The 27,500-nt window shown below is 36.5% G+C and overlaps 1 protein-coding gene across 4 annotated transcripts in view; it reads right to left on the bottom strand.

Moving 5' to 3' along the window:
* The window catches only part of LOC135204044 (choline transporter-like protein 1), a 111,470-nt gene that overhangs the window by 21,859 nt on the left and 62,111 nt on the right, over nt 1–27,500 (bottom strand). The window contains exon 1 of one of the 4 annotated variants that reach the window (XM_064233998.1): nt 24,936–26,229. The exons of the other annotated variants lie outside the window; for them this stretch is intronic. The gene's annotated coding sequence lies outside the window, so the exon portion shown is untranslated. Of the gene's footprint in view, nt 1–24,935; nt 26,230–27,500 lie in introns of those variants that run through there. 4 annotated transcript variants of the gene reach the window in all.

Below are 27,500 nucleotides of genomic sequence, written 5' to 3'. Positions count from 1 at the left end.
AGTTACATCTTTAAAACATTTTGCACTTAATTTCCCTTTTAGTGCAGAATGACCTCATAGGTCCCATTGCTTGACCTTTTGGCCAAAATTTTATATTCCATTTTATTTTATGTTACTGACATAAAAGGAAGAAAAATTCCGCAGGGAATCAAATAACAGAAAATAAGGAAGAAATGTCTTAACATTAACACATCCTGCAAAGAAAGGTCTAGATGGAACGGAATGACATAACACGAAACTGCACTTATTGATTCCAGTCCCCTTCTGAAATAGTGCCTCCTTCCATGAAGCGATTCCGTCCTCCCCAAGGCCACAGAGTTTTACCGCGAACAATCAACCGTCCTCACGAAATCTTCCCTCGAATAAAACCTTCAGTATTACCTCAGTGCAAACCCACCATTTCACAGTTCGTCTGTCTTTCATGTACATCACAACAGCGTTGGTTTTGGGCGGAAGCACCATCACGCCCACGCCCGTCAACGTTAGCTACGATGATTTCTGACTTCCCACACTCTTTCATTTCTTCCGTTTACTGAGGATGATCGTAAAAAACAAGGAAAAAAATACGCCGAATTGAGACCTCTGTACAGTGTATGAAACTCTCAGATGCGACGGGCAGCCCTCAGTTGCTCCCCAGAGCAAGGTGCGTCGGCAACGTCTCTAGAAAACGATGCCAGACGCACGACCCATGACTAACCTTAGCCTTTAAGAAAAAAAAACTACTGAGGCTAGAGGGCTGCAATTTGTTATGTTTGATGATTGGAGGGTAGGATGATCAATATACCAATGCGCTATGAGAATCTTACGAGAAAATATTTAAAAGAAATCCTGAAAGTAATGGAAAGTATCTGTTTGCTCGTGCGTAGAGAACCAGAAAACAAAATCCTCTCTTCAATAATAAGCAGAAATGTATCTGAAAGATTCAAATTACCTTCGTTCAAAGTATTCTAAAAAATTGCAAACAAGAATATTAGTATGGTGAGACACTCCTATGTCTCTTTAAATGACTAAAAATAGGAGTAAAATAAGTTAAAGAAGCTGAACAGCCAAGCAGGTATACATATTCATTATACGATGTTTCCCCTGAGAAGGAAATGACTTTCAGCGGAGCTGGATTTCAGGTCTTTAACTAGTATTGCTGGGGCGAAGCTGCTAGCTGACACTGCCCAATAAATGCTTGAGAGGTTCTTGCCGACAGAACCTGGCGTTTCCTTGGCGGTTACCCTTCCAAGTCCTGATCGAAATCAGCAAAGCTTGATTTCGCTGAGCGTATGACCACCGTTCATATTTCAAGGACAATAATAACATCTAGATATTTTCAAGACAATGAATATAAAAAAATAGTTTCCCAGTAATTCATAACAATGAATGACAGGCAAGTACATTCAAGCGAAAAGCTCAACTACCTTCCTTTATTTCTTTCCAGCCTTGAAGCCAAGTCACAAAAAATGGGATCATAAAAACACGCACTCCGGGATCAAGGCCAAGGACCAAGAAAGAACTAACAACAAAGCAGAGAGAGAGAGAGAGAGAGAGAGAGAGAGAGAGAGAGAGAGCGTGCTACGTATGATCCCCAGATAGCGATCTCCTTCATTATCCATGACAGCGTTCCTAACCAGCCTTTTCGAGAAAAAACCAATTATTCGCATCTCAAGGGCATTCCTGTCCGTAGAACCCCTTTCCTGCTGATCCGGAATCTCTCTCTCTCTCTCTCTCTCTCTCTCTCTCTCTCTCTCTCTCGTGCGTAGGCACAAGCACGCGCTTTCAATGAATTATGTTTGTTGTGTCACGTATGCATGTGTTGAGGTATGTACTATTGAACGATTTTTTTTAAATTTTAGCTCGTTTCATGGCCGAAGTAATGATACACCACATTCCAGTACCAGTGATCTCGACTTCCGTAAGGATTGTTCCATAATAATCCATTCGGTAAATAGTCAGGAAAGCTTCCTTTCTTCTGTTTATAACCGAATAACAAATTGTTAAAAGCAATTACAGAAATCGTGTCTGTTGGTTGATCGGAGTCCTCAGGTACAAACCAGGAATTTTTAGTCATTTTAACATCTGAAGACTCCTGGACCGCCTTCTGGACAAGGGTCCGTGCTGGAATAAGGCCGACTTAATTTTGACTAAAAATCCATCCACCTCGAAACCAAATTGGCTCTCCTTTACAGCATCACTTTTAGTCCTTCATAAAAAATTAACGGCCCATTATGACACATTTTGTGCGGAGATACGTAGACATAAGTTCTTTAGACCTTGCGTAGACACATTCGTATTAATCAGTCATTGCGAGAGTTCCTCGTTGGACTAGTGGTTTTCGCGCTCGGCTACCAATTTGATGGTCCGAAGTTCGATCCTCGGCTCGGGCAACGCGGAATCAAAGGAATTTACTTCTGGTGATAGCAATTCATTTCTCAATATAATGTGGTTCGGATCCCACAATAAGCTGTAGGTCCCGGTGCTAGGTGACCAATTGGTTCCTAGTCACGTAAAAATATCTGATCCTACGGGCCAGCCCTAGGAGAGCTGTTAATCAGCTCAGTGGTCTGGTTAAACTAAGATATACTTAACTTGGTCATTTCAAGTGTGAGCGTCTAAGCAATCCCTCCACGACAACAGGTTAAATATTTTAAATAACGAAAACAAAATTTGAATTGTTGGCTGACTGCTGCATTTCAAGACCTAACTGTATTGTTAATTAAACTATTTCCATACTTCTGTATTATCCCAAGCCTCTCCACTTTCTTCATTTCATTAGCCTTAACGATATTCTTGGTCCTGAACATGTAACAATTGTGTTTTGTGTCCGTGTGGAGCCTGGGACTCTGACCATATAGACAATATCTTCCTTAAAGGCAACGGTGAAGCGGATTAAGACCATTAACAGAACCAACGTCGGCTTAGCGGTGACCCCAGGCATCACCTAAGGGCATATCTCCCACTATATATAACTCGCCAACGCTACTACTTCTGTCATTTACTACTTGATAAGGGTGGAAGTTAGTCCACCGAAATATAGTCCTTAGCTTTAAACCTGAGTGTTTTAATGGGCCTTCTATACTTGAGAGGTATCCTACTTTAAAAGAAGAATTTATTTACATACATATATATATATATATATATATATATATATATATATATATATATATATATATATATGTGTGTGTATGTATGTATAACTGAATCACGAAAGTTTGGAACGTGATAAATCCATAAATAAAGGTATAAACCACGAAGGAAAACTAAACAACGGAGTTTCTGCAAGATCTGCTGAGTAAAGGACGTTTGAGTTGAAAGATCTTGCAGAACTCCGTTGTTTATTTTCCCTTCGTGGCTTATACCTTTTATATATATATATATATATATATATATATATAATATGTAATATATATATACATATATATATATATATATATATATATATATATATATATATATATATATTGGTGGCTGTAAGAATTTCCTAAGTATTTTGTTAATGGTCTTTTGAACAATTTCGAGTGGAATTGAATTAGATTTGAAGAAACCTAACAAAAAAAGTAATTTCCATGTGAAATAATTGCCAAGACGAAGAGTATTTCAGTGCTCTTTTAACCAAAGTGTGAATAGTATTAAGTTTAAAAGATTGTTGACACGAACTTAATACTATTCACACTTTGGTTAAAAGAGCACTGAAATACTCTTCGTCTTGGCAACTATTTCACATGGAAATTACTTTTTTTGTTAGGTTTCTTAAAATCTAATTCATTTCCACTCGAAATTGTTCAAAAGACCATTAACAAAATACTTACGAATTTCTTACAGCCACCAATACCTAATTTTAATGTCCCCAAAAGACTATTTTATGTCACGATCCCCTATATTTCTGACTTAAAATTTACATTCAGCCTCACACGAATTATCCAGCAATCCCTGCACAATTGGTTCCTTTTTTAACTGTAAAGATCGCCTTCAACCTTTTATGCGATCCAACGTTATATATAAATTTACATGCCCTGGATGTCCGGGCTCTTACGTCGGATCAACTCGAAGGCTGTTAAGGGTCAGATATTGCTCTCACTTGGGGTTCAGCTTTCGCACTGGTCAGAGAATAAAACAACCTGAATTTTGCAACATCAGAAATTATGGCTCTCATTGCAAAATTGAAGTACAAAAAGAACAGTTTTCTAAAATAGACCATGTCAAACATCCTGACCATTTAACTACCATTGAGTCTTTATATATCAAGAGGCTTGTTTCCCCCCTCAACAGTAATACGTCCTCAACAACTCTGTACCTGGCATAGTTAAAGTCGTTACTTTTAACTTGTCTTAGTTCATTCCATCTTCTCTCTTCACAATGAACGGTTGGTGTCTTAAGCAGTCTCTTTTAACCTGTTTTTTAATATTTTCTTTTATGTAATTTTAAGACTATCTTTAATATATGTGAATTCCTGTTTTTTGCACTTTTATTGTATTTTATCTATAAATGTGTCTTTATGTTCTTTCAGACTGATGATGCACAGAGGATTTCATGTGCGAAACGTTTCTTGGAATAAATTGTCATTTTTACATCTCGTATCATGAACATCCCCTGGAGGTTTTATTTATATATATAATATATATATATATATATATATATATATATATATATATTATATATATATATATATATATATATATATATATATATATTATATATATATATATATATATGTGCGCATGCTTCCTTGTTTCAAATGTACAGATACATTAGACATTTCTAAACATCAGATACATATTCCGTTGCACACCTCAATTTACATATCTTCAGCACCAACAAAAATGATTGGCAGTCATGTCGTGCCTCCGCGTCAAGACGGAAAAGGCCATAAACAGAAGTGGAATACAAAAGAAGATCCTTGCGACATGGCAACGTATCCTTGGGGACTACAATCTGCAGTCTTTCCCTTTAATAAATCCCGCTCACCCTTCCTCCCCCAAGGCTAGCGACGACCTTCAAAAAACTCGACCGGTGAGGTCCGGTTGGGACGAGGTCCTTTAAATCGCTTTAATTGTTGTTTCTTTTATATTTGCGTTGTCTTGCTTCCGGTGGTCTCACGGTGTTTAATGCGTCAACAGATGACTAATGAAAAAAAAGTCTTGAATTCCGTTGTGACTTTTAGTCGCTCTGTCACCTTGGTCCGAGTTAAACTCTGAAGGAAACAAGTTTCACTTCCTACTCATATTCTTTCTCCTTCTTCTTCTTCTTCTTCTTCTTCTTCTTCTTCTTTTTAGTTTGAGCCTTTTGCTACATTCTCTTTATCACATCGTCTTCTTCACAGTTCAAATTAACTGCGTTCATAATTCTACATTTCTTACACCCTCTCTAAATAACTTCCTACTTCAATGTGACAAAGGCCAAAAATCTCATTATCGTAGCCTCACGCTATGCGACGGAACACCGCTTGTGTCCTTCACAATGAATCATCCTGAACATTGCCTTGGTCTCTTATATTCTCATGAAACGAAAAAGGTCACAACTTGGAGCTTTTCAAATAAAACTGCAGATTCCATGACAGTCAACCTTATTATTAAGTCAATACTACTGCCTGGCTGGGAATGTCAGGGGAGAAGGTGTGTTGAGAGAGAGAGAGAGAGAGAGAGAGAGAGAGAGAGAGAGAAGAAAATGTTACTGCCTCTCAGGGATCTTATGGTCAAAGACTTGACGTGGATTCAATAAGCAATAAAAAGGTCCTGAAAATAAAACCTCCTACTCATGACCAGCGACACGACTGGGGGTCGATCCAGAAGAAACCGTCATTACCTCGTCTCTCGTGACCTAAGGTCATAGTCTATCCTGTGGTAGGTATTAAAGCAAATAGCTTAACGCGAGCATACCGTAATTGCTTGGGACCTCGAGAATAATCATGTCAAGTCACACCAGATTACACTGATCAAGAGCAGTGATTATGCATGACGAGACAGTCACAGATTCATTTTGAATTCGTTGCTCTAAAGATAGAACAGAAGACATTTCTAATATACCAACGACCCGGAGTAACTTTGCTCGAAAGGCCAAGAGGACAATTACCTCGGGTTATCTTTGAATAAAGCTGCATATTAAATATCAAAATCCTCATTGTAGCACGAGTCTTCAAATGGAGAAACAAATCCACAGTTATGTAAATGTACATATATCTAAATTTAAAAACAGCAAGGATAGCTATTGATAAGGGGATTGATAAGGGGAACCGAACAGATTCCCGAAAGCTATCCCTGCTGTTTTTAAATTTGAATACACGTACATTTACATAACTGTGGATTTATTTCTCCAATGCTGCATATGTGAGCACAATAGGAAGATCAGTCACGTTATAAAAAAAACTATGTGAACTTAACAATATTTCATAAAACGAAGCTGCAATTTTGTTAATAACGAACTGCGATAAACTGTCAATAAACAAAGCAATGGATTACAGACATACATTAGAAAAAAGGCAACAAAAGAGATTTTAAGATATGTCGCTTTACATCTAAATATAAAAAACAACATTTATTAATAGATTACCGTCCAATTTACAAAGAATAATAAATGTTGACTCGTGCACGGTCTCCCATGACTAAAGATTTGGCAGGCTGCGTCTACGGAATATATCAGTCTTGAAATATTAACAAATTGTAAATTTAATTTTGTCATTAATTACAATTTCTCATGATTGTAACTAATACATTCAGTAGGCGCCTCCTGTCGATGCTCAGCCGTGTGCAATCGAGCCAATTTTTCCATTTTTCATTATTCTTACTTAATTTAAAAAAATTTTTTAAAAATTATTTTGACATATTCAGGCATATTCACTATTTTTCATTTCTTTGTTTATATTTTCCTCTTCGTCCTGCGCGCCTCTGAGATCCACTTTTGAAAACTTACCCCTGTTGTTTATTCATAAAACTACTGTTACGTTTTATATATATATATATATATATATATATATATATTAAATATATATATATAAGTTACATTTAATATCTATTATATAATTTATAGTATATATATCATATTTACTACTATATATATATATATAATATATATATACATTTGATAATATATATATATATATATTATATATATATATTATTATATATATATATATATATATATATATAATCTATTTAGATCTGGTTGCTTCCTATAAAACCGCGGACTTGGCTCTTTGTGCGAGCATCACCGGCATTGTTCAAAGATAACCGATGTATTCCCGTTCTTGGCCTTTCGAGCAATGCTACCCCAGATCGATGGTATATTGGAAAGGCCTTCCATCCCATATTTAGTGCAACTTATACGAAAGAAGCCGGGCGCTGTCTTCTCGTACGTTATCATTTATAGGTTTTGCTAGACCAAAGTTCAATACTTTTTCGCTCTCACTCTGACAAAAACACGCATGCGCGCACAGCTTCCCTCTGGCAATAACTACATTTAGAACGCACACACACGCACATACACACACACACACACATCGGAGCTCTCTCCAGCGATAGCTGGTATCATTTAGATCATGGGTCAGACGGTCCTACTTTGCCATACTTAAGTGACACCCGATAATCGATCTATCGCTAGTGGCTTTGCCATATTACGTGCACGGATGACGTTTGCACGAATTTATTTTTAGATCCAGCTCCCCCTGGTAACCCTGTCAGTATCGTGTGCAGAGAGAGAAAGGGGATGTTGCTGCGAAGAGCAGTGACTATGAATTGTGTTGATCAAATATGTTTTTCTGAAGACAGTTCCACTGATGTTTTTACTCTAACTTGTTATTTTTCATTTAAGTTTGTTTCTCTCATATCTATGCTCTTCAGTCATAGTCTTCCTCATTTACTTCCACATTAGAGCATTCTTAATGGCACTGCAGATTGTTCCTCATGAATATTTGTCATGATGGTAATTAATAATAATAATAATGATAATAATACTAAAATACAAAGCGTGAAGCGTAAATACGGAGGGGAGCATCATTTGCGGTTAGCGGACCTATATTCTCTAGACCTTGAGCGGAAGAGGGAGGGCGGAATTTTAAGTGGGACATATGTAGTATTAATAATTCAGTAAGAAGCATAGTCAATTAAAAGTACTCATTGAATCGCGTTGCATCAAATGCCTACGCCGAATTCCATCTGGCGTAAACATCGCCATTTGAAATGTCAAGCGAAGTAAGCCTGAGATACAACTCGATGAAATGTCAAGGCTGGCGGACGCTTGCCATGACAAAGAACCCATCGGCCATTGACCGACGCGAGAAATATCTGCTTTATCGCAAGAAACAAAATCTGAGAGAGAGAGAGAGAAGAGAGAGAGAGAGAGAGAGAGAGAGATGATCTACCCGAAGAATCGATTTATCAATAAAACATCATGAGGGAGTGGACGTGCGACCATCGCTTTACCAGAAAAGTTACTAGAAACGTTTGTTATATTGATCTTAATTCGATCAGTCGTAGGTAGTTGTGTGGTTGTCACTTAGGTGTCACGTAAACAAGTGACAAGTAAATTATATATATATATATATATATATATATATATATATATATATATATATATATATATATATATATATATATATAGATGTTGTGTATGGATACACACACCGAAGTATGTTTACCGTTATCTAAATGAGAGATAAGTTTGACTGTTTTCATTTTCGTCATCTAACTTCCCGTTTCCCGGAAATGAATATTTAACATCGTTTAACATGACCCCAAAAAAAATGAGCCCACTTCCGGTAATGTGTCGTAAAATTGCCGCCCAGTTGACCTGTGAATTAGTGCCAGCTGCAGAAGAATATAGTCCAAGTTGTAAACAGCAACAGTATGGGAGTTTAAAAAGAAAGCTAGACAGATATACATTCAGTGCTTCGTTATAGTGTGATTCAAAATGTGGACATTCATATGGAACAGGACTATGGATATTACCATTCAAATCAGACTTCCCTAATATAGCCTATTATCAGGCGTCTGTATTGAGAGAGAGAGAGAGAGAGAGAGAGAGAGAGAGAGAGAGAGAGAGAGAGAGAGAGAGAGAATGATCTCGTGATCAGTTATTACTCACCTAGAGAGAGAGAAAAAAAGAAAGAGAATTATCTAATGATTAGTGATTACTCGTTCAGAGAGAGAGAGAGAGAGAGAGAGAGAGGAAGTTATCTCGTGATCGGTTATTACTCATCTACTGAGAGAGAGAGAGAGAGAGAGAGGAGAGAGAGAGAGAGAGAGAGAGAGAATTACCTCGTGATCAGTTATTACTCATCCAGAAAGAGAGAGAGAGAAAAAGAAAGAGAAAGAGAGAATTATCTAATGATTGTGATTGCTCATTCAGAGAGAGAGAGCGAGAGAGTGGGGAGAATTATCTCGTGATTGGTTATTACTCATCCAGAAAGAGAGAGAGAGAGAGAGAGAGAGAGAGAGAGAGAGAGAGAGAATGTTAGTACAATCCAAGTAAAAAAGGTACACCAACAAATTTTTTATTCAATCATTCGAAAAATCATCAAACACCCCTTTAAATGAGAGTGACACTGGAATGTATAGATGTGTCGACAGATACTCAGCCAACCTGTTAATTATAGTAAACAAACGTCACTTTCCAAATATTCGGTCAGGCTTTGGGATCCTCAAAACTTTGCCCACATATCAAGTAACATAGCAGTTGGGGCTGCTCCATTCTTTCTTTCTCTGCCTTATTTCACACTTGTTTTTCCTTTTAAATTACTATCTCTTCTCTATCACTCCGGAGCAAGGGCTTTGCTGGTAAGAGGCCACCTTCACTACACAACAATAACAGTCACTTAACTGGTCAACTGGCTCTATGCTATCCAATTTGAAGAAGAAAGAAAACGAAGAAAAACAAGAACAAAATGTTATTCCTTATCTTTAACCTGAAGGTGTTGATGAAACATTATCTAATGTGTGTGAGTGTGTGGGTGATTTGTCTTGCATTTTAATACATTTATATGTATTCGTTAATTTATTATTATTTGTTTTATAAGTGGGGACTCATTTTTCTGTAATTCCCTTTACCTCGTCTGAATTCTTCCTAATGAACACCATATTCTTTGCAAGGTTGAATTTCAAGTCAATGGCCCCTGTGGGTTTGTTCCATATGAATAGGTTTCACCTTCTGAATAATAATAATAATAATAATAATAATAATAATAATAATAATAATAATAATAATAATAATAATAATAATGTAAGTTATGGATGAATTATATGAAATGTGGACGGTTTCTATGTGCAATTTTAATACTAATCTAAGTGATTAAATTGTTTAGATCTTAGATGACATCAAGCTGGTTGCTAACACGGTAAATAAAAATGATTTCCAATGAGGTTTATAATACAAGGAAACATGTTTGCAAAAATTTAACCATTTTAACGCAAGTTAGAATCGGCAACTCTCAAACCGCCATTTTAGCACGACTATTCTCAAATTTTTCTCTGCTTACGTAATCAGCAGTTACGGCATCCAAATTTGTTATATATTCGATACGTGCACAGTCTTCTTCAACATTGCCTCATCCAACATAAAAACACTTCCATTAAAATTGTCAATATTTTGTATGTAAACTTTTTTTATGTGGATACCGATTGGACTTTGCGTCCGTCAGTGATATAACACAAGTAAAAAATAGATTTGATTTATATAGATTTTTGGCATTATGCCAAGTACTGGGGCAACTAAGGCCATTCAGCGCTGAAACGGAAATTGACAGTAAAAGGTTTGAAAGATGTAACAGGAGGCAAACCTCGCAGTTGCACTCTGAAACAATTGTTAGGAGAGGGTGGACAGTAAGATGGAAGAGCGAATATGAACGGAGGTACAGTAAAAGGAATGAACATAGTTGCAGCTAGGGGACGCTGCAAAAACCCTTAAGTAATGCCTACATTGCACCGAATGAGGTGCACTGACAGCATTACCATCCCTCCTACGGGGAGTAAAAAATTGAAAAAACCTATTCATATCCATTTACACTGGATACCACCTTAACACGTGGATCGTAAACCAGGTTCGAGGAAGTGGCTGGAAGCTACGGAATGACTTCATCAATAAAGTCGATTATCGTATGACCGTATGGAGGTAGGTACGAGCTCACCTAATAGCAAGGTGTTATCAAATTACCCTTGACAAATTAGGGTTATTTTCATGTGTATGAGGTAATTTTATGCTCGTTCTTTTACGTTTCTGTTTCATACTTTTTTTTCTGTGGCAGCAAAAAGAACGAAGATAAACTAGACAGTCTAGTATTAAGGAAAAGGGTGTGAAATTGCAACTAGTTAATTGCATCCGTAAAATCAGCAGCTGGTAAGCCATCATAATTCATCATCATTAAGCAAGCAAAGGTAGCCTACGTAAGTCTCACCTTCTGTTTACTCTTAATTACTGGATCTGTTGTGGCTTTTGAGATCTAAGACTCATTGTTAACGACAGAAATGTTTGTTGTTATCATTACTGCTCTTACGAGCTGCTCGTCAAATCCAGCCATTTGGTTTTACAAGATACGAAACGATTTCATCATTCGACATTTTGTCGAATAACCGCTAGAGTCGATCTACTGACCTTTTAGGAAAAACAGGAAAGTCAGAAAATTATCGGCAAATATTAATTATTTGAGCAAATTGACTGAAGGGACGTTAAAATCGATAATGTTTCACGTTTCCTGTGGCCTAAGCCTTCAACACTACATTACTAGTGCTGACAAGATATAGAAAGATCTACGACGCTGATAAATTGACTGTAATGGTCGCAATGGTGCCGATGATGGAAGAAATTGATGTAATGATTACGCTACACTTCAGTTTAATAAATATATTTAGGGTAAGTGTTCCCATTCCTAATGATTTGTTTATATTTCTCCATACTCTAAAAAACTAAACTGCAATTATGGCGATATAAACGAAGAATAAAAAAATAGATTTTAATATTATACATTTTTGTTGTGTTCTATATATTCAATAGTTTATACACACGTACACACACACACACACACACAAACACACGCACACACACACACACACATATATAGTTATATGTATATGTTATATATATATATATATATATATATATATATATATATATATATGTATATATATATATATTATAAATATATAATATATATATATTATATATATATATATATATATATATATCCTATATATATATATACCTGATGTGTCATATGCAGAGTAATAAGCCCCTGCAGTCAGCATAATTTGCTTAAGCACAATTTTCTCTCGAAACAAAGTAACGTTAATGAAGCACACGCAAGGTCACCACTGAATAAATCATCCCTTTTTCTGCTCCCTTTCGTTTCTTAGTTTTTTCCTCCATGCAACGTGGTGACTGCAGAGGAGTCGCTGAGTAACCACGCCCTTAGCACAAACAATCCAGCAGCCAAGTGTTATGGCTGGTGTGCAAAAAAACGTGCCAGACAGGACGATTAAGAAGCGTTTGGACTCGTCAAACATCGATGTGGGGCACTGTGTTGCCCCTCACGGGCAAGGTTATCTTTATAACGTTGCCTTGAGGATATTCATTTATTTCCAAAGGCTGATAGCTCGCTGGAATAGGGTAAGAACGCTACTGCACTCATCTAGCGCTGTCACGACGAGACTTGAATCGGAGAAGGGAATGAACTTTTTTCATTATGCCCTACAGGAATTGACCTAGTTATCCACCGTCTCTTTTCTTTTCAGCCTTAATTACGAAATATGCACAAACCTGTAAATTTGACAATCCATTATTATTAACGCGATAAGAATCTTGAAGTAATGAAAGAACCAAAGGTCAGTACAACTCGGATCGAGTTCTTCATGACCGTTGGGTAGTACTTCTCTTACACGAACACACACACACACACACACACACATATATATATATATATATATATATATATATATATATATATATATATATATATATATATATCACATATATATATATATATATATATATATATATATATATATATATATATACAGAAAAGAGAGAGAGAGAGAGAGAGAGAGAGAGAGAGAGAGAGAGAGAGAGAGAGAGAGAGAGAGCCGTATGTAACAGAAATCGCCGTAGACGATAAGAAATTGCGAAAATAAAATCTAGTTCTTTTTGAAGCCTAATAAAGTTCCCCTTTATTAGTATCATCAACTCACTCCCCCTCTCGACCGATTTTTTTCTTTCTGTCTGCTTAATATTTCTGCTGTTTTAAGAACATAATAGGATCCTGTGATCTTATATTCTGTATTATAAATGCTCTCCAGTGCATACTACACACATACATGCATAGTTTCCCTTGCGTCAAGCAAGCTCAGAAAGTGGGTCATGGATGCTGGTGGTTTAGCCAGGTTCCAGTTTTTCCACTTTTACTGTTATCCGACTTAACGCTCTCTCTCTCTCTCTCTCTCTCTCTCTCTCTCCTCTCTCTCTCTTTGCTCATTAGATCCTCTTGGATATGTAGTGATTTATAATATATGAATGACATAACAAGTCATCAGCAGGGATGCCAAATGAATGCCAAGGCAATTCTATTGTCATCTTCAATGACTCATCATTCCGTTGATCACTGACGTGATCCGTTTCGTTACTGTCTTGAGATAAAGGAAATATTAATAGCTCTTGGATAGCTTGGATCACTTTTAAGGTCAATTCTTTATGACTGGTGTGATATGAAATTTGTAAAACTACTTTTTTCCATATGTACAATTCATAGGCAAGTTCCAACTGTTCAAAGTGGGTAATGTTACCAATGCGCGCCAAATGTCAAGATTCTGGCCGTTATCTCGGTCCTGCCTCTTTTGGGCAATTTAACAGTTTTTTTTTTCCGTTTTATTTTTCTGTAAAGGAAAACTATTGAGATGGCTGGCCGTCTGCCCTTAGATCTTAAAATCTACTGGGGCTAGAGGGCTGCAACTTGGTATGCTGATCATCCACCCTCCAATCATAACATACACCAAATTTCAGCACTCTAGCCTCGGCAGTTTTTATTTTAATTAAGGTTAAAGTTAGACATGATCGTGCGTCTGGCTACGCTATAGGACATGGCACCACCGGGCCGCTGCTCTTAGAGCATTATACGCGGTACAAAAAACTCGATAGCGCCGAAGAAACTTCGTCGCATATTTTATTTGTTTCCTTGTCTTATCAAAAGCAGAACTGCCATTCTCATACTCTGGCTGCCTACAACTCAATCGCTTCGTTTACTCACTTTCACCATCAACCCGCGAGTCCTTCTTCGTCACCTTCTGCCTCCGGTTCGGTGTTTCGTCAAATCACACTGGAGTAAACAAGTTCACTCTAACAAAAGACATTCCTTTGCCTCATGGCCAAGATGACAAAATGATTCGCTCTCTCCCGCTCCCTCCAACAAGAGTCCCACGAACGATCACCCACCAAAGGTGGGAGGGAAAAAACCGTTAAGATCTCCGCTCAGGGAACTATAGGCCTACCTCTGGTTTCCTTGTTTTGTTCAGTGCCTCTTCAAACTTGTTTACTGCTTGCCTGCTACCTCGTTTGCCATGGTACTGCCTTATATGGATGCAAAATTCACAGGTAACTTTTTTTTTTAAAAAGTGGTAATGGAGGTTTAATCAAGGCAGCCGGTCTTTCACGAGCAGAAATCTTAGAAATCTGAGAACCTTGGTTGTAATAGCGTATTAATATGATCCTTCATTAAACTAACCGATGTTTATTGTATGTATGTAGTATGATTCTACAAGAAATAATCTTTGCTATTGCTAGTCACAAGAAAATAACCATTTTCATGATACTAATTTACGTCGAAGAAGAAACCATTCTGCTAAGTCCCTGAGGACTTCTGAAACATTTTATTTTGCTTTCTTTTGTGAAATTTCAGTGTGTACATTTTTTTTTATTTCATTGTATACCGAATTCACCAACTCCTTTCTTCCTTTAACTTTCACTGGTCACAGCGCTGCGTCTTGCAAATAAATCACTAAGGAGTAATTTATACCTATGTTGGCGCGTTATACAACGTAAGGCAGTTCTTTGTTGTGTGACAAAAAACCTGATGTCGTGAGTCAGTAGAATGAAGTAACATTATGTGATCATTCTTCGAGATTTATTCAGGAACTCTTGCACCGTTCTTCAGGAAGCATGACTGGTTAATTAGGTGTTATTTGGCGAAATTGATAGCATGTCCGGAATAATGAAGACTGCTCGAAATATAGTAGATAATTCCTTTCACATTTTATCCGTTCGCCATTCTTTCCTCCTATAGTAACTTAGTTATTTCTTCTTCTTCTATTTCTGTAATAATGATTTTCGCTTTGTTCTGTAGCTTACGACGAATTCAGGAAATATGTAGACGATACAGCCTGTCCTTCACTTTATATCTTTACCTGATACCAGTTAAATGACATTCTTACCCTAATGTCCAATAATGAAGACCAGACATACAACCCGCGAGTTAAACAGAAATAAAATTAATATGCTTCATAATAAATAGTGACTTTTCTCAAACGCCTAGGCTTGTCGTTCTCTTTGTATTCATCCTGGACCTGTATTCATCCCACACACACGGTCAAGGCATATATATTCTTCGTTTCCTCGTACCTACACTACACCCCCTATCCCGTTCCTCTGCTTCTTCTTCACTGCTTCCCATTCCCATAAACTCCTGGCCTTGGCCCGGGAGCAAGGCCTCCTAACTGCTTCGGGCAAAGTGAATCCTCAGTGTTCTGTTTCAGATTGGACAAACATATCTATGGAACGAAACGAAAAGGCATTCCTTTGTAAAGCAAGCTTCCAAGGTCCTTCAAATATCTTCTCAAAGCATCCAGAGACCAGACTGTTCATCGGATAAAAATGGGAGAAACAATCGAGAAGAAAAAATAATACGAGGTTTTGCGTCATGTAAACATGAGACGCACAACCAACCGGTTCTTTTTAATTTCTCTTCTTTTTTTTAAGTCCTTGGAACGTCTTCAAAGATGTAACCAAAAAAAAATATGGCAAAAACAGGTTGGTCGCCTTTCTTTCCACACTAACAGCGTAGGCCGTAAGGTATCTATCGTATCGCCTGTGTGGTACGGGGTATGATACTGTTTGTTTGATGGTTTAAAGATACACAAATATCAATAAATAAATTAATAGATAAATTGACCGATATACATATGTATTTAAATATATGTGTATATCTACATATGTCTAGTAAACACACACCCATATTTATTATATATCTATATATATATATATATATATATATATACTATATATGTATATATATATATATATATATATATATAAAGGTTTTTTTGCCACGAAGGAAAAAAATGAAAAAAAAAAGAGTTAGCCGAGTACTTTCGGTCCTATTCGGACCCTTTACTGTCCGAATAGGACCGAAAGAACTCGGCTAACTCGTTTTTTCATTTTTTCCTTCGTGGCAAAAAAAAAACCTTTATTTATACATAGCATCACGTTTTATATACTTCGTGATCAAGTTATTCATATATATATATATATATATATATATATATATATATATATATATATATATATAGCTAAAGAGAGAGAGAAATTAAACAACAACAATCACTACTGTATTCATCCTTCATCTGTTGAATCAGTCAAGGCTTTTTTATGTATGTATATATATATATATATATATATATATATATATATATATATATATATATATATGTATATATAATTGATTCAACAGATGAAGGATGTATGCATAACAGTGACCGTTGCTGTCTACTTTCTCTCTCTCTTTCTCTCTCTCTCTCTCTCTCGTCTCTCTCTCTCTCTCTCTCTCTCTCTCTATATATATATATATATATATATATATCATATATATATATATATATTATATATATATATATAGTATATATCTATATGTATATAGATATATACACATGTTTGTATGCATATATATATATATATATATATATATATATATATATATATATGTGTGTGTGTGTGTGTGTGTGTGTGTGTGTGTGTCCTATATATATGTACATAAACCTTGACTGAAGGTAAAATGTTTACTGTTGGAAAAAAAATGATAAGCCATCATTTTCAGCGTCAAATTCGCCATTACAAGGTCGCTAATATTTCCCGTCACATGGCTCTGATCATTTTCTGATAATCAATATCATGTCTTTCATAAGTCTTTTACTGGTGACTATTTTAAGCCCAAGAAATTGATTCCTTTTGCTAGGGAACGAAGGTGGAAAGAGAGAGATAGAGAGAGAGAGAGAGAGAGAGAGAGAGAGAGAGAGAGAGAGAGAGAAATACTGGACAGGTAAGGCAAAGAGCATCAAGTTTCACGTGTATAATGCTGCTTGTAGACGTCTAGCTCACAAGGTAGTTCCTGGAAGCATTTCCTTCTCTCATACACAGGAGCACAAACAAACATACACACACATACACACACACACACACACACACACACACACATATATATATATATATATATATATATATATATATATATATATATATATGTATTACACAAATTATTTCAGAGCATGAAATAAACAAACGCAAAAACATGTCTTTTCACAGGATGGCGGAAAATTGTAGTCACAATCACCTAATAAATGCAATTTCAGATTCATTAAAAATTAACACGATTATTATTATTATTATTTTTTTTTTTTTTTTTTTTTTTTTTTTGCTCTATCACAATCTTTTAATTCGACTGGGTGGTATTTATAGTGTGGGGTTCCTGGTTGCATCCTGCCTCCTTAGGAGTCCATCACTTTTCTTACTATGTGCGCCGTTTCTAGGATCACACTTTTCTGCATGAGTCCTGGAGCTACTTCAGCCTCTAGTTTTTCCAGATTCCTTTTTAGGGATCTTGGGATCGTGCCTAGTGTTCCTATGATTATGGGTACAATTTCCACTGGCATATCCCATATCCTTCTTATTTCTATTTTCAGGTCTTGTTACTTATCCATTTTTTCCCTGTATTTGGTCATGACTTCTATAGGCGCTCTACTAGCCTATTTAATTAGCACGGAAAAAGCCGCTATTCATAAAATAGAGAAGAATCTCTACAAGTGTTACGCTGCTGAAGTAGCCATTACTTTTTATAAAGTATTATCATTATTATCATTATTATTATTATTATTATTCTAGAAGAAGGTGAACACTATTCATATAGAAGAAGCCCACAGGGGCCACTAACTTGAAATTTAAGCTTCCAAAGAATGATAATAGAAATAAAGAAAGAAGGGATCAGTTATTAGAAAAGAAAAAAAATTCATAAAAAATTAAGAAATAAACAGAGAAAAATAGAAGTCAAATTCTAGGAGAATTGTTTTAGAGTAGCAGTGCACAGCATCTTCGCTTGAACATTTGGGGTTCCAGTTGCTCATCCTCAATGTGACACTGTTCCACAGCCCAATAGTGTGAGGAATAAAGGACCTCTGGAACTGAGAAGTTCGACGGAAGTTCGACACTGACTGCCTACTGGTCGCTCTTGGCAGGAATAGAGGATCAGGGATTGTGAATGGGCATCTCTGCTAAAATACAACTTATGAAAAAGTGACAAACAAGAGACCATCCGTGGTTGGTTAAAGTCATAACTGCCCATGTTAGGAAACAGAACCCTACCACCACGAACCACTCTAATCAAAGCATTCAAAATTGACAGAATATTTTGTGTGTGTGTTAGACCTGTGGTAAAGATTTTAAGGTGCTACGAGGCCTGATTCCATCTCTAGACTTTGGCCAAACAACTGAGACGAATGGAAAATAAATGCACGTTTAACTACCAAAGCTTAAGCGTTCTTGAAGACCCTTTGTTTTAGTCTCCAAGGCCGACGATCAAAATAAATATATACATTAAAAAACCTATGTTATAAGAAAGACAAAGCAAAGATGAAATCGTTGCTACTGGCAGTACAATTATCATTCCTGTAATCATCCGCTAATTTCATCAATATCTCTTTGTTGTCACTACCTTTACAAGATTCTAACGACCTGCGCTGAAGTAAACATTATTATTATTATTATTATTATTATTATTATTATTATTATTATTATTATTATTATTATTATTATTTGATGGAAGGAGACCCTCTCTGAAACAAGTATTAGCTGCATTTAACTTGTAAATAGTCTTCTCTATTTTTCTAACAAATGCTTTCTCTCTGCTATTACAGAAAGTAAATAAATAAATCAAGGTAATAAATAAATTTTAATACAACAATATCCCTGAAATTAACTCCTCCTGATGAATCATATCGGCACAATACTCGCCAGTTGTAATAGCAGAGAGAAAGCAGTTATTAGAAAAATAAAGAAGACTATTTACACGTTAAATGCAGATGATGCAGCAATATCTTTCAAAAATATCATTATTATTTCAATGTCAGCCCGGCACTTCACATTTTGAGAACCTCTTGCTGGAATACTATCAGAGTCAAAACCGCCAAATAAGAAAAATGAAAACTATAGATGTCGCTGGAGACCGGCAAAAACGCAACCCTGTTTCCTGTCGACTGTTTTGGCAGCCCATAAAATCTCTTGAGTCCCCGAGCGAACGTCTCGCAAAAAGGACAGTTTCCTTCTGCAGCAGGAAGCTGGAACTCTCACAGCCTTGGGTGGGTGTTTGTAAGTACAACCTGCGGTTGTCGCCTGTCCCTGAAAGCCAATTAAAATGGACCTTCATGGGAGAGTAGCTACGTGCATTATTCGTACGATAATACGTTGATAATTATAAAAAAAAACAGATATTACAAAAGTTGAATCAAGTTGACACCTGTAAAATTGCTAATGGAATAAAAATTGTGCTGATTCGTAACTATAGTTATTTTGGTGTATCAGATAAAATAATAATTACAATTAAATAAAGAGCATGCCTTCACTTTCTCCTTTATGATTTAGGGTACTAAGATCAAGCATTAATCGATAAATATTGACTTCATAAATAATTATCATATAACGATACGTTAACAGCAGTAATTCATGTAATCACCATTCTTTACGTTTCTTTCCAATATGGCTACCTGTTATGACCAATATCTACAGAGCAATAGAAGGCGTCCTTCAGTAATCTGAGTATTTGTGGGTAATCTGAGTAAGTGGTTGTCGGGAGAGGTATTTAGAATGATTCCCTCATAAATTACGCTTTACTGAATCGCTCCAAGTGTTTGCAGCTATACTTGCGGTTACTGGTACACAAACACTGAGTTTGGGTTTCCTTGACTGGGGATCGCGCTCAGGCACATTTTGCTTTGTTCATTGTTTGTTAGGAATTGTTGTATATATTCAGTTTTTAGACATTATTGTTATCACATAAAGAGCGAAAAGTCTTGGAAGGAACTGAAGTGTTGGTATCTATAAAATTAGCAAAGTTTTTCCAAAAAGGTAAGTTTAAGTATAACAAGTAAAAAATGTGCATACGTGTCTTCGGCGCAATCGATTTTCTGTACAGCGTATAATGCTGTACGAAACTTTCAGCCACAGCCCGTTAGTGCCCTGTGTTGTTGGCACCTATAGCGGTACCCGACGCACGGTCATAACTAACTTTAATCTTAAATAAAATAAAAACTACTGAGACCAGAGGAGTGGAATTTGTTATGTTTGATGATTGGAGGATGGATGATCAACATGGCAATTTGCAGCCCCCTAGCCTGATTAGTTTTTAAGATCTGAAGGCGGACGGACAGACGAAAAGCCACGTCAATAATTAAACTTTTCTTTTACAGAAAAATAAAAAAACTAGAATGGGCGACACGATGGTTTGGAGTGTTCTGAGGTAGTCCGAACATGAGCAGAGAATGGAAGCACGGAAATGGGACGAAAAGTGGCATTATCATTATTTCGGCAGAATTTGGCTGTCGAAAATTTTGCCCCGGAGTATGAAACGGTCCAAATGCTGTGAAAGAGTTCTTTACAAAGAGGTTGACAGTCTTGATTCAGCAGGTACTACAGGATGACTGTGGCAAATGACACGCAGTTTTGTGCCACCACGATATAAGCTAGGAAAATAATAATCCTGCTAGCATTTAAAGCCACAGTAAGAAGGAAGGGAGGAAGGAAGGGGAATAAAGTAATCAATGAACTAGACTGACCAAAATAGCTAATAGAGACATGATTACGAAATGGTTTCCAAATATGGATTTACGAAAGGAATAATCACTGGTGTCGGCATCTTGGTCGTGGCGTAAATTTTGAGCGATGGAGTTGTTTTGTGCTATTAGAAACGATTTACACCGATTTATGGATTTTCCATTATGTAACAGCTGAGGGAAAAAAAGGCGGACGCTTGTAATTTTCTCAATAATATCGAAACGAAGCAAAAAGGAATAAAAACTAGAGATGAACTGTTTTTATACACTTTTATTTAGCTCGATTTTGTCTGTTTGTCTGGGCCAATTTTTGACCTGTTCCCTTCGTCCAATGGACTTGAAGTTTTGCATTGTTACTCCATCCCGGTGACAATACAATCCGACATGATCAGCAGTGACCTCTAGTGACACTACAGTGACCTCTCCCAGTATCTCACGATTTGTATGAAGTGAATAAGTCTTCGGATTTTTCATACCTTCTTCGACTTGGTAGAATAAGTTAATAACTCTACGGGGTTATCAAACCTTTTTTGGCTCGACAGGTTATTATTTTGTTAGCTGCAATCATGAATGGGTTACAATTTCTGTCAAAACTAAAAAGTATAAAATAAACAATGTATTTGTCAAAAAACAGCTTTTATTAAAATGCACTAAAGAGGAAAAAATAATTTTTGAGACAGCGGGATTTTCTCACAATTAATCATGTCTACAAAAATAGAAGCGTGGGCGCCAAACGTGGAAGGAAATGCTACATGAAAATATATATATATATATATATATATATATATATATATATATATATATATATATATATATATATATATATATATATATATATTTCTTTATTTCTTGTCCCATATCCTTCCACGTTTGGCGACCACGCTTTTAATTTTGTGGACATGATTAATTGTAAGAAAATCCTGTTGTCTCAAAAAATTATTTATTACTTTTTAGTGCATTTTAATAAAAGCGTGGTTTAATTTTTTTCTATTATATCTTTTAAACTATAAATTTTTTTAAGGGAAGCTTTGTTATGATTAATCCCTCGGGAACGATATTCAAGCGAGAAAATGACAATACACTTTTATTGTATGCAATTATCCCTCTCATTCAAGAACACAAGGCTTATCCTTTCATCTCAGACCCGTCTGCTTATCCAACATCAGATAACTATTTGCCCCAGTTCCTTTCAAAAGAAATGAAAGAGTAAACAATATTGTACCAGTGTTCATTAAAGTGCACTTATCCCAATTACGACAAGAAGACAGAGATGAAGACAAGAAGGGTGCGACGATAAGTAGCTAATGGCTTCCCCCTCCAGGTAATTGGGTGGGATGAAAAATGCACAACTTATAGATTGATTCGAATCGAAGGAAGGCTGACCACATGGAATAAACGTTATGAGCTACAGCGCATTCACAAAAGCGAAGTACGATATTATCTGAGGGTGCGTTCAGAGAGTCATTCTGAAATAATACAAGTTTCTTGTTTGTTTGTTTTTGTTTGTAAGTTTTTTTTTTACGTTGCATGGAACCAGTGGTTATTCAGCAACGAGACCAACGGCTTTACGTGACTTCCGAACCACGTCGAGAGTGAACTTCTATCACCAGAAATACACATCTCTCACCCCTCAATGGAATGCCCGAGAATCGAACTCGCAGTCACCGAGGTGGCACGCCAACACCATACCGACCACGCCACCGAGGGGCTAGAAATAATACAAGCACGAACGATTTTATTTAATGGCGCGTTCACAAAGTCATTCTGAAATGATACAACCATATACGATTTTATTTAGAGTGCGTTCAGAAAGTCACCCTGAGATTACACAACCACGAACGATTTTATTTGTGGGTGCGTTCACAAAGTCATTCTGAGATGATACAACCATGAACGATTTTATCGGAAGGTGCGTTCAGAGTCACTTTGCAATGATACAAACAGACGTGTTGCGAACGAAAGTCCCTTCTATCAATATTTGATTTTCCTAAAAGAGTTCAAGGAAATAAAACCGTGACGTAACAGAGCATTCAAAATTTTATGAATTTCCGATGATTCATTCCAGGTCCCGGTTAGTGATCGACGGAGCCACACGCAAAGTAACAAAGTTAGTTTATCGGGAAATTTCCCAATAACAGCGTGGCCCAGACTCGCCCAGGTAAAGGTAAAGGTACCGTGGAATCAAGTTTATAGTATTTTTTTTTTTTTTTCACCCGGTCACTGGGATGTATCGACCCGATAGTGACTCATTTCTCAGCCTCGTAGATTCTCGTAGAAGAGCAGTAAAAGCTCCTGCTTAAGCCTTTCGCGGGTTTATCTCATACTGATCAAACTGTGTTTGGATAAACTATAGGAATTCTACAAATCATCGGCCTTTTCCTATAGCTCTGATATTTCCGGTTAATATAACGGAAATTGGGTTATTTCTTCTACATGATTATTTTCTTTACTCTAAATATTAAGTTTGCATATTAATATTTTCATAAACTGTACATTACTTTAGTCACACAGACAACAAGATAACCAGAGAGAAACCAACAAAAAACAAATGGACATCTTCTAGACACAACAGATTCTGGAATGGAATGGAATATAGAATTTTCGGCCAAAGGCCAAGGTCTGGTAACTATGAGAACACTCAGCGCTGGAAAAGAAATTAGGAATAAAGGAAGTCTGAAAGATGTAACAGGAGGAAAGCCTCGTAGTTGAATTATGAAAGAATTGTTAGGAGAGGGTGGAAAGCAAGATGGAAGAAAGAGAATGTGAACAGAGGTACGGAAAAAAGAATGAAAGGGGCTGCAGCTAGGGGCCGAAGGGACGCTGCAAAGAACCTTAAGGAATACCTACAGTTCACCGCGGAGGTATACTGATGGCACTATGCCCGCCCCTCCCCCCTACGGAACGCAATAGATTATAATTTCCATTCTGAGTCATGTTCTCGTTACAAGAACAGATCAAGACTCAAACCTTCTGAAACGGCTCGCTAGGGACGACGACAGAATGACAAAGAAAAGTGTATGGAGTAGAATTCATAAGAAACACAACCAATCAATAAGTTCATCTCTGAACAGGCAGGTGAACGAGATGGAAGGGGTAAATGAACTTCCAGAAATGAAGTAATTGGTCTTCCTTAGAATGCTAGAAGCATTTACCAGTAGAAAACAACAAAGGACCAAGTCTAGGATGGAGACAATAGATCTCGCGAGAACACAATCACGTCCTTTAGAATTCTGGCTACTGAAACCTTCATCCGAGACAGAAGAAGAAGGAGGAGGATGAGGAGGAGGAGGAGGAGGAGGAGGAGGAGGGGAGGAGGAGAAAATAATACTAATCATAATATAATAATAATGATGAAGAAGAAGAAGAGAAGAAGAAGAAGAAAGAAGAAGAAGAAGAATAAGAAGAAGAAGAAGAAGAAGAAGAAGAAGAAGACGGAAATAATAATAATAATAATAATAATAATAATAATAATAGGGAAAAACTCTCTATCACGAGAGTATATATAATGTTCTAAAGGGTCCACAATAATACAAAGAGTAAAAAGTCCGTGTATAATTGGGAAGACTTTACAGACAGCTTTCGAACCCTTTCCTGGGTTCATCTTCAGTCCAAAATTTTTTTGGACTGAAGATGAACCCAGGGAAGGGTTCGAAAGCTTTCTGTAAAGTCTTCCCAATTATACACGGACTTTTTACTCTTTGTATTATTGTGGACCCTTTAGAACAATAATAATAATAATAATAATAATAATAATAATAATAATAATAATAATAATAATAATAATAATAATAATAAGAAGAAGAAGAAGAAGAAGAAGAAGAAGAAGAAGAAAAAGAAAAAAAACATAGCAGTCCTTCCTTAGGTAGTTGAAATAAATCCGAAACAAATCCTTACCTTGATAGGCGAAGCTGGCCAGACCTTTGACCCCCTCAGTGCCGATTGATTCGTCTTCGCCAGCTTGCAAGAGGATTCACCAATCACTCAGGAAGTATGGCTACCGCCCGATTTTCTCAAAGGAATTCGATCAGTTTATGGAACACGAATACCTTTTTTTTTTTTTGCTTTTTAGTCTCAGTGAAGGATTAGGTAAAAAAAAGTTCAACTAGGTGCTGGCTACTATAAATGTGTAATAAAAACTATCCTCGTGATGTCTGTTCTTCTTAGCCAGCTAACAAGAAAAGCTCCGAGTTGTTCTTCTGCTTTCTTAATGATGGAAGACAATGATGGCAACGACGATGATGTATCTCAATTCATCATCCCTTTGGACAGTTCATTGGCAATATTAACATAAAAAATAACATTAAATAGATGCTGGAGCTGACTCTTGTCATTTAAGACGTATTTCCTAAATTTATCTCGATTTGCACTGCTTCTTCATTGACCCATAAAACCTATGGAAAATACCATCACCAATTACCGAATCTTTGGGTGAAGTGTATCGACGTTTGCTGGAAACTAATTGGAGTGTGAGTATCAAGTGCGATATGGGAAACTAAAATTTCACTGTCACTCCCCAAGAAGGAAAGGAAGTTCTTCGTAATAGGAACTGAGTCTTTATATCTAGACTTTCTTCGGCGCCTGTTCCCACTCTTCTTTCGTCGTTTACACGTAGAATAGCAGCGCGATTAAAACTGGCCCTTTCTTTGCAACATGGATAGCAACAACGATTTCAAGTTAGGTGCTGTCTCTCCTCATGTAGATCGTAGCCTCTCCCTTCGCCAACGATCAATGACAATTAACTTACAATGACTTGAAGAGGCTGACTGTGTGCCGCTATATTAAGATGATAAACACATGCACACTGCAGGATAGATTTCTTGTTACTTTGTTTGTTTTTTCTTACGACAACGCTGAGAAAAAGACGAAGAAGAGGAAGAGGCAACGCCTTCTTAGATTACCGTGTCACGCAAGCGGGCGAGATGGTTCACAACTCTCTCAACCTTTTATATAGGTTTTTCACGATCGAAATTTGTTCACTAGTATCTCAGTCTACAATACACAGTCACCAGATCGAAGTGGGAATGTCCGTTATCAACTTCAAAACAACGCAGGCGAATCAGGAACACTTGGCGTTCTGTCTTGAAAGAGAAAACACAGAGAAAGCGGATCTTGCCTGATCAGACACACGACGACAGACCGCAAACACCTCCGTCTCTTGCAATCAGCTGACCAGCACTGTTGGCTCATGAACCAGCCAAGTGAGGTAATGGTGAACAGGTGAGAGAGAGGCAGTGGGCGGAGCTAAGGACAAGACACCACCACGAGAGGATTTTCCCGTAACAAGGGAATTCTTTCGACGTTCTACTATAAATAGAACTTCCGTTGAATGTAGCCATCTTTTGGATATTCCCAAAACCGTGTTTAGTAAAGAAAATACATCGGCGTTAGGGTAGGAAACTTTATAAGTTACGAAAATCTTGTAGGTGAAAGTTAATTCTGGCGTACACCTGTTTGCTATAATAACGCGACTGCTACATCTGTATGACTTATACCATGACTTCCGTACACTTGCACACATGTTAGTAACAAACAGAGAGTTCGTTGCACTTGTATACGAGATTTGTTACATCAATCAGTCGTACAAAGTGATCAACAATATTTCAGATTTATCACTGATGGTGTAAACTCATTTGTGTTGGTACACACACTCACACACATATATAAACAAACAAATGTGGGTATATTATATATATATTATTAGTATATATATATATACATGCATGTATATAAACACAAATATATTCATATATGTATAATGTATATGTATATGTATATGTTTATATGTATATGTATATGTATAAGTATATGTATATGTATATGTATGTGTGGTATATATAATAGTGTATAGTATATATATATATAATATATATATTCATAGAAATATAAGTGTGTGTATCTCAAGTATAAAAGGCCCATTAAAATACTCTGGTTTAAAGCTAAGGACTGTATTTCGGTGGACTAACTTCCACACTTATCAAGCAGTGAATTCACTTCTTGATAAGGGTGGAAGCTAGTCCACCGAAATAGTCTTTAGCTTTAAACCAGAGTGTTTTAATGGCCTTTTATACTTGAGACGTATCCTGTTTTAACAGAAGAATTTATTTACATATTACATATATAATATATATATATATTATATATATATATGAGATAGATAGACAGAAGGATAAATGGCTAGATAAAAGAACACTTATTATTGAATATTAAATCAGATCGTTCCTGTAACAATCATTTTCAGGTATGCACGATAGGCATGGCCATTTCGTCCTTCACGAACACAGCGTAAAAGTCATGAAACGTTTAAACATATTTTCCTTCCCTAGAGTTCACAAATTTTCTCTCATAGTTGACACCACCGGAAGGAAGTCATGACTTCTCTCTCTCTCTCTCTCTCTCTCACACACACACACACACACAAAATATATATATAATATATATATATATATATATATATATATA

This window comes from Macrobrachium nipponense, chromosome 44 (assembly GCF_015104395.2).
Source record: "Macrobrachium nipponense isolate FS-2020 chromosome 44, ASM1510439v2, whole genome shotgun sequence".
NCBI lineage: Eukaryota > Metazoa > Arthropoda > Malacostraca > Decapoda > Palaemonidae > Macrobrachium > Macrobrachium nipponense.
Note: the sequence above shows the minus strand (reverse complement) of the source record. Positions and strands in the feature narration are given on the sequence as shown.